This window comes from Aphelocoma coerulescens, chromosome 3 (genome assembly GCF_041296385.1).
Source record: "Aphelocoma coerulescens isolate FSJ_1873_10779 chromosome 3, UR_Acoe_1.0, whole genome shotgun sequence".
In the NCBI taxonomy this organism is placed as follows: domain Eukaryota; kingdom Metazoa; phylum Chordata; class Aves; order Passeriformes; family Corvidae; genus Aphelocoma; species Aphelocoma coerulescens.
The window spans coordinates 3,889,932-3,897,318 of record NC_091016.1 but is presented as its reverse complement, the minus strand read 5'-3'; the positions used below and the strand labels follow the sequence as shown (position 1 = coordinate 3,897,318).

The following is a 7,387-nucleotide window of genomic DNA, read 5'->3' as shown; positions in this document are numbered from 1 at the left end:
TGTAATATCTTATAGAACCATGTGTTTGGTCTTTTAGTGTCCCTGACTCATCATCTTATATTCTTCCATCAACATTTTAATAGCCACTCTTAAAAATGTAATTTGATGAATAATTCTCTAAACCTGTTTCAGTTTTGTTGTTTCTTTAAAAAGTTATGTCTCTGCACATGTTTTTTTTTCTGTGATTACTGCACCTGAAACTAATTTCAAGCACTCAAACACAGACTTAAGCCCAGGGCCAGCATAAGCTCAGAAGTTGATAGAGCTATACCAGGTCTGTGTGTTCTGATTCTCAGGTAGGATCATTTTTTCAGTGTCAACTCTTTCACTTTTAGCTCTATTGTATGTGAGCTAAATGTGTATTTATAATATATATTTAATATTATATATCTAGTGTGTGGTATGTAGTGTCATTTGAGCGTAGGCAACTGAATCCTGGTTTAACCCCATGTTCAGTTCATAAGTGCTTTATCCACAGCTCTTACAGTCAAGAGTTTCTGTCTTTGTTCCTTCCTAGTCTAAGCCAGTAAGTCTAAAATTGGGAATATTTATTCTTTTATTATCAATTTATAAGTAGCTACCACAGAAACTAGGGTACCAGACTGACTGAGAAAGCCCAGAAGAATATCACTGTCATATTCTTCCTTTGACAGAGTTTGTCTTGTCTTCAAATTTTTTGGCTTTTTTTCCCCCCTAGGAAATAGGGAGTTATGAACTAATCCACTGCATAAAGCATTAAAAAAACCCAAAACTATCCCAAAATCAAAACCCTGAACAGAATAAAAAACTTTAAGTTGTCGGTGATTGTTAAGGAAATTCCAGAAAGATAAATAACTTGAAAAACCAGAGGGGAAAAAAGGTGAAGATGCTAAATATATGATGGAGAGTCTACACCTAAAACTTGAAGACATACTTTGAGTTCTGATTTGGAAAATGACTATGCAGTACTGTACATTATGGAAGCCATATGCGCCTACTTGGGTTTTAAACCACATGCTGCAGAGTGGCCAAAAAATGAGAGTATTTTTTCCTCTGTGTTTAAAAAAAACCCAGCCCAAACTGTACACAGATTTCAGCCAGATATTTAATGATGCACCAGAAAACTACTATGTTTCTATAAGGGAATGAACGGGGGGTCGGGGTGGAAATCACAATTTTATCCTTATTTTCAGGTGGTGCTGCTGAAATCCTCATGTCTTGCTATGCCCACCTTGTGCTTTCTTAAGCAAAATCTTTAAAGCACTTTGGCCCTTGAATCTGTGTTGGACTGGATGTATGCTTTTGACCCACAGGTGATAATTATGAAGCCTTGTTCCAAAAGTGGAAGGACTCTGTATTGCAACTTATATTACTAGTTAATTCTTTAAAAAGTAATAATCAGAGCCATTGTCTGAACTCAATTTCATTACACATGAGCAAATCTGGAATAAAGTTACTGCAGTCAGGTTAAAGTCAATGAACTAGATCAGATTTATATTGGCTCGACTGAGATCATAAATTGGTCTTGTAATTGGACCTTTGGTTTTAAATAAAACATTTGCAATTGGCTATTCTGCCCAGGGAACAGACAACTGTATCTTGACAGAGTTCTGAACCTATTAGAATTAGTTGGGAGAGAGTGACTAGATGATGAACATCAAATTCCATAAAAGAGAGAGAAGTAAAACTGCAAATAGGAAAGTGCTGAATTTGAAGTAGATTATCCTTAAACTTCCATCTGCATTAGCAGACCAGGAGGAATGTGAATTTAAAGTAAAATATTGGTTGTGAGGGTATGATATCCGTGGCACTTTCTTTTTTTTTTTTTTTAATTAAAAAAAAAAAAAAAAAAGCTATAGCTGGGTTTAAATGACTGAATGGGCATTTACAGCTGGAGTGCATTTCAGCATTTTCCACTTGAGTTTAATCCAAAAGGAATTCGGTTCATGTGCTTCAATACCACATCACGATGTGAATCAAAGCACAGAACATCAGGACAATCAGAGATTCACTTCAAAAGCACAAATGCTGATCTGAACTAAAATGGCACTAAAATAAGAAGTACTCCCAGGTACAGAGAGTGATTTGTAGGTTTTGCTGAAGATTGTTTATACTCTCAGTGGAAACTCTCTTACAAAAAGGCCCTGAGTGAATTCTCACTGTTCTTTAGAAGAAGAAGACACGGCAAGAAGGCCTGTGAATCAACTGCTTTAAACAAAGAGATGAAATTATCTTGTCAAGATCAAACTATCCTTGCTGGGTTTTATCCAGCTAATATAAGAATGGTATATAAGACAACTTTTAGGACTGAATTTCTCCTAAATGAAATTATTCAGCAAGGAACAAGGATGTACTGAGACAACATCAACTTTCCTGCTGACCTTTAGGAGAAAACATCAGTTGCAGGGTAGATGCTTTTAGCCCAAACCAGCTAACCTGGCAAGGCTAAGGGCTGAAATACAGCTTTTGCTCCATTTCACAGAACATCTTCCATGCTCAGTGCAGATGAAATCCCTAACGTGTTGATGGTGCCTTTATATCTTTTCCACAACAAGGTGTCTTACAAGTCAACTTGCAGAAGAATCCCACATTACTTGATAACAGAGCATCTTCAGGGCAAGGCAGGAACTGAGGAATCCTTCAAACAGATAAGGCTTGATAGTGAGGATGCTCACACAGTGATAGACTGCCTTGCTTATGCACCTGCAGCAGCCACCTCAGCTCTGGATTTGTGCTTCCAGAGCTTTTCTGGAAAAGACAATGTGATCTGCTTTCAGTGCAGCTTTTCATGAGCGGGGTGTCTGTCTGCCTGTCCGTGGCCTGAGAGAGGGGCACAAATCTGGGAGTTAACTGTGCACTGCAGAGACAGCCCAAAGGGAATTAGTTCTTTTGTTTAAGAATAAACTGACTCTGACTGCTGCTTGGGCATGTGGTTCCTTCAAGACAAAAAGGCAAATAACTGGGTTACAGTTAGAAAAATGGCTTTAATGAACAGGAAAATGGCATTTAATCTTTTGGTGCATCCTGCATTTTATGACTAAATTTCATGGGAAACTGTGTAAATGGAACATAATTATTTTTAAAATAGAATCCTTTGTTATTAGCTGCATAACTGTCGTGTGTACATAAAGCACCCTGCTGTACAGACAAAAGACTGGAAAAGTTTCCTGGAGAGTTTCTGCTATTGAAAGAATAAAAATTGAAGCAGTGGGATGAACTTTTGGTTCACAGACTCAAATACTGAATGTTAAACCTGGCTGAGAGAAAATCACTTTATTCTGATAACCGGATTAGTTAGAACAAAAATAGAGAAAATTAAGAACTGAAGAGCAGAAAATTAAGGTGGAATGCAATTTAAAGAGTAAGTAGATGATGTAGGCTTTCATTTTCATCCCCCCCAGTGTCCAGCTAATTAAAATTACAATCAAAATGAAAGTCTAAACTTGTAAATATCTTTAGCTAATGATTTTGTCTTTTTAATCATCTTCACATTCAAAGACTTTATTTTATTCATTTAGAGCTTTACAATAAAATGAAATTGTTTTCCTCTAGTAAAATCCTTTTAATTTTCGTTATCTGTTTCTTTTTACATCATACATTATGTATTTTCCTCTTTTCTTTCTAATTTCTGCACAGCATTCTCTACTCTTATAGTCTGTGCTCCTCTTAGGCATTTACTTAAAACTGTTATAAAGTTAAATGGAATAAAGTGCTATAATGTAAACTTTTTGCTTTGTGCAAAATCCCTGGAGTTGCATCTTCTGTCTTGAAAACTAATCTAGACAAACAGCAACTTTCTTCATAAGGTACATCTACAATGAATTTTTAAGCCACTGATCACATAATACTTATTGTTCTGTCTAAATTTAAAATTTTATCTCCTTTGTTTCTAAGGCAAATAATGGATTTGCCCCAATTTATCGACTGCTACTTGTGGATAATAGCTGGGTTTTTTCTGTGATTTGTTAGGTCCTTTTTGGTTTGCATGCTTATTTCACTGTGACATTTATAAAAGAACATACTTAGTTTTGCTTCAAAACTTGTTTTTATTATGCAACTTTTCTAAAGTGTGCTGAAGAAACCTTGAAACTGGTGGTTGGTGATACAGTTCTGTCTTAATGACTTCCCTCATTTTGGATAATAAGAATTTCATTTTATTTTGCTGGACAACACTGCCTTAAAATAGGCACTAGGGTTGTAACTCAGCCGTAACAATGTAACACCATACAGATACATTTATTTTGGAAACTACCTCATTTCAACCTTGGTGTTACTTGCATGATCCAGCTACACTGTAAAATCTGAGGATTCTGCACTGGATTCTGGGTGTCAGACTGGATTCTGAGCTATGCTGCAGAGATGGGTTTGCATTTGTCTTGTAGTTAGAAAATCCCACAAACAGGTGATGCCTTAGGTTTTAACTTTCATATTTTTCAAATCCTGTACTGCTTAGTATGTAACTCTGAAACTTCGTACAGCCTGTTAGCTACTGTTCTCTCATGATGGTTAGAGTAACAAACCCTCTCTGGGCCTGAACTCAAGGATACCTTGTTTCCCCAGGCCCCAAAATATGTAAACTAAAGTCTCTGATAGGAGGAGCAAACTTGGGGTGATTACATCACTACTGGAAATTATAATTGGAGAATTCACTCTGGTATGCAAGTGGACCAAACTTATAAAAGTGTGAAAAAATCTGTGACCCAGGGTCCATCTTGGGTGGAGTCCCTTAGAGGCTTTTGACTGCCCAGGGTGTACCTTTGAAGGCCCTTCAAATAAATACCTGCTTTTATTCTCTTAATCTTATCTAGCTTCTGTTTCCAGGTAGCCACTTTGAGGCATCACAGGCAGTGCCAACACCCAGGTGAAACACCAGAAGTTCAAAATACTCAGATTTGGTAGCTTCTGATGGACAAAAATGCAGTGTGAATGCATCTAAAGGTGCTCAGCCTTTAGCTTCACAGAAAGGTGTTTCTCATCTGTAGTGGCTCTTCTGGATGCTTCAAGCCACGTGTCTACAGGAGGTTCATGGGTGGGTTTGCAATTTCTAACCTACCTTTTTTGACCTACCTGAGATAATTTACACGTCATTCATCACTCTGGTATCTGAATTATCCTCAGGTAAAACCTATTAGCAGCACAAAAGACCCTAAAACCTATCATAAAGCATCTGACATGTTTTAAATGTTCTAAAACCTCTAGCTGGAAGAAAACATTTTCTTTTGTTGATCTTTGCTTTGCTTTTCTTGGACATTAAGAGGAAAGCATGTTAGCATTATACACTTTTTTGTAAGATTATGATCAGTTTTATACTGGTGGACATATACAGCTCCTGAAATAGTCCCATTTTACACTGGTAAAAGCAAGGCCAGATTTTGGCCCAGCATGTTTTGGAATCTCTAACAGCACACAGCCCCTGGTTCTGAAAGGCAACTTTCATCTGGCTGCTTGGAAGATCTCCAAGAGCTTGTGCTCTGCAAGGTTTGAAAGGGATTAACTGCATACTCTTGTGCCTTTAGAATCAATATAACATATGGATTGGCCTCATCTTCCTGAGCTGCCACTGACTGCAAAGGGAGTATTTGTACAATTGGGGAAGATGTAATTGGGCTTAAAGGCTCTGTGTTTATGTGCAGAGTTAATTTATGTGAATGCATTAATGTTCATACATCAGTCATTTTGCTGGGTCATCTGCCAAAAAGAGTGCCAAGACTTTGCCTATATATACAAAGATGAACATGAGCTTTGAGAGTCCTCTAGTCCCAAGACATTTTTAAAATAGCCCATGCTTACTTAATCATTTTATACTGTTACTAGATCAATCACTGCTCTTGGTTTGGGTATGATATTAAAGTTCTTTAAATACAGAAGAATAATTGCATTCAAAATCATCAGAACAGAGGTGTTTGCTGCTTAGACACTTGTGTGAGCAGCTGCACTGCTTTGCACTGAGGTGTTATAAGGGAGGTGTCCAGAGTCTCTGTCTGAGTTTGTGAGCTGTTAACAATGAAAAATGTTTTAATATAGCCAGAAATAAAAGTAGAGTGTAAGACAGCTCTATGCAAATAGGATCACAGAATGGCTTGGGTACAAAAGGACCTTAAATACCATCTAGTTTTAAAACCTGTCATGGCTAGGGACACCTTCTACTATCCCAGGTTGTTCCAAGCCTTGTCCAACCTGGCCTTGAACAATTCTGGGGATGGGGCAGCCACAGATTCTCTGGGTAACCTGTGTCCAGGCCTCATTACACTCACAGGGAAGCATTTCTTCCTAACACCTAATCTAAACCTCCTCTGTCCCATTTTGAAGCCATTTTCCCTTGTGCTATCACTACACTTCCTGATGAAGAGTCCTTGTAGGCCCCTTCAGATACTGGAAGGCTGCTATGGGGTCTCCACATGACCTCATCAAGAAGTATTTTGTAGCAAGAATTGCTTGGATAAACAAAGCAAGCAGTGTCTGTAAAAACTGTGCCAGTAACAGGTTGTGGCCGAGGAGGATGGTGGTAAAAGGGAAAGCCTGGTGGTTCTCACCTGTGTGCTCTTCCACTGTCTGATCTAACATCTTGCTTCCAAAAAGGGCAGTTTGGCTTGTGGATGTGCCATCCTGATGCTGTCTTCATGTCATCTCTAATGCTTCTGTCACAGCTTCAGCAAGCCAAGCCAGCTTAAAAAGAATTTTAAAAAAAAACACATTAGCTTTTGGTCAGTGAACAAACTGGCCCATTGTACAAAGGCATTGACTGGGAACCAGAGCTGGCAGAAGAGGCTGCAGGGACAGGAATGCCAGGAATATGGGGAAGGGGAGAGCACAACTGTCCTTGACAGCAGCAGGGAGCCTTTCCGGGGAGCAGCAGTCCAGTAAAAGCCTTTCCAGGTAACAACCATGGCCTCCTGCTTTAGACACAGAAAACTTCAGCTAGTCCCAAAAATGGCTATTAGTGAGTCTGAGGTGTGCTTTAAAAGAGTGGAAAACTGAAGCTCAAGAGAGGCAAACTCTGTAACTGGCTGAGGACAAGGCTGGAGTGGTTTTTGTTTGTTTGTTTGTTTTTGCCTAGGGCCTCAGTTAAGTTTCAGTGGTTTTCTATATGTACAACTTTGTAGCTTTTAGGCATGAGGAAGCAAATTTACCTTTATTAAAAAACCCTACAACTGCACAGTACTCAAAGTAGCATTTTGATATATTTAGTTATGAGTTCTTACATATTGTTTTACCTTTAAGAATTAATAAGGGCTGGAAATTTTAAACTGTGGTCTATAGTGCATTTTGGAGAGGCCTGTGAAGTTGTTCTCTGGTTTTTAGGTCTGCTTAAAAGATAAAGCCAGACTAGGAAAATAGTTGTTTGTAGGAAAAATATACTAAATACTGTTTATGACACCAGATTGTGTGACTGCTAGGTAGATGAGGA

General features: G+C 38.3%; 1 long non-coding RNA gene across 2 annotated transcripts; it reads left to right on the top strand.

Annotated features, from left to right (window-relative positions):
- The first annotated feature begins 219 nt into the window (after positions 1-219).
- LOC138107552 (uncharacterized) lies at positions 220-3,196 on the top strand. Of its 2 annotated transcripts, XR_011149583.1 has the most exons (3): positions 239-296; positions 1,173-1,292; positions 2,462-3,196. It is a non-coding gene; the product is annotated as an uncharacterized lncRNA (long non-coding RNA). The 2 variants fall into 2 exon arrangements; XR_011149582.1 differs by lacking the exon at positions 1,173-1,292 and having other exon boundaries at positions 220-296.
- Positions 3,197-7,387: the final 4,191 nt, after the last annotated feature.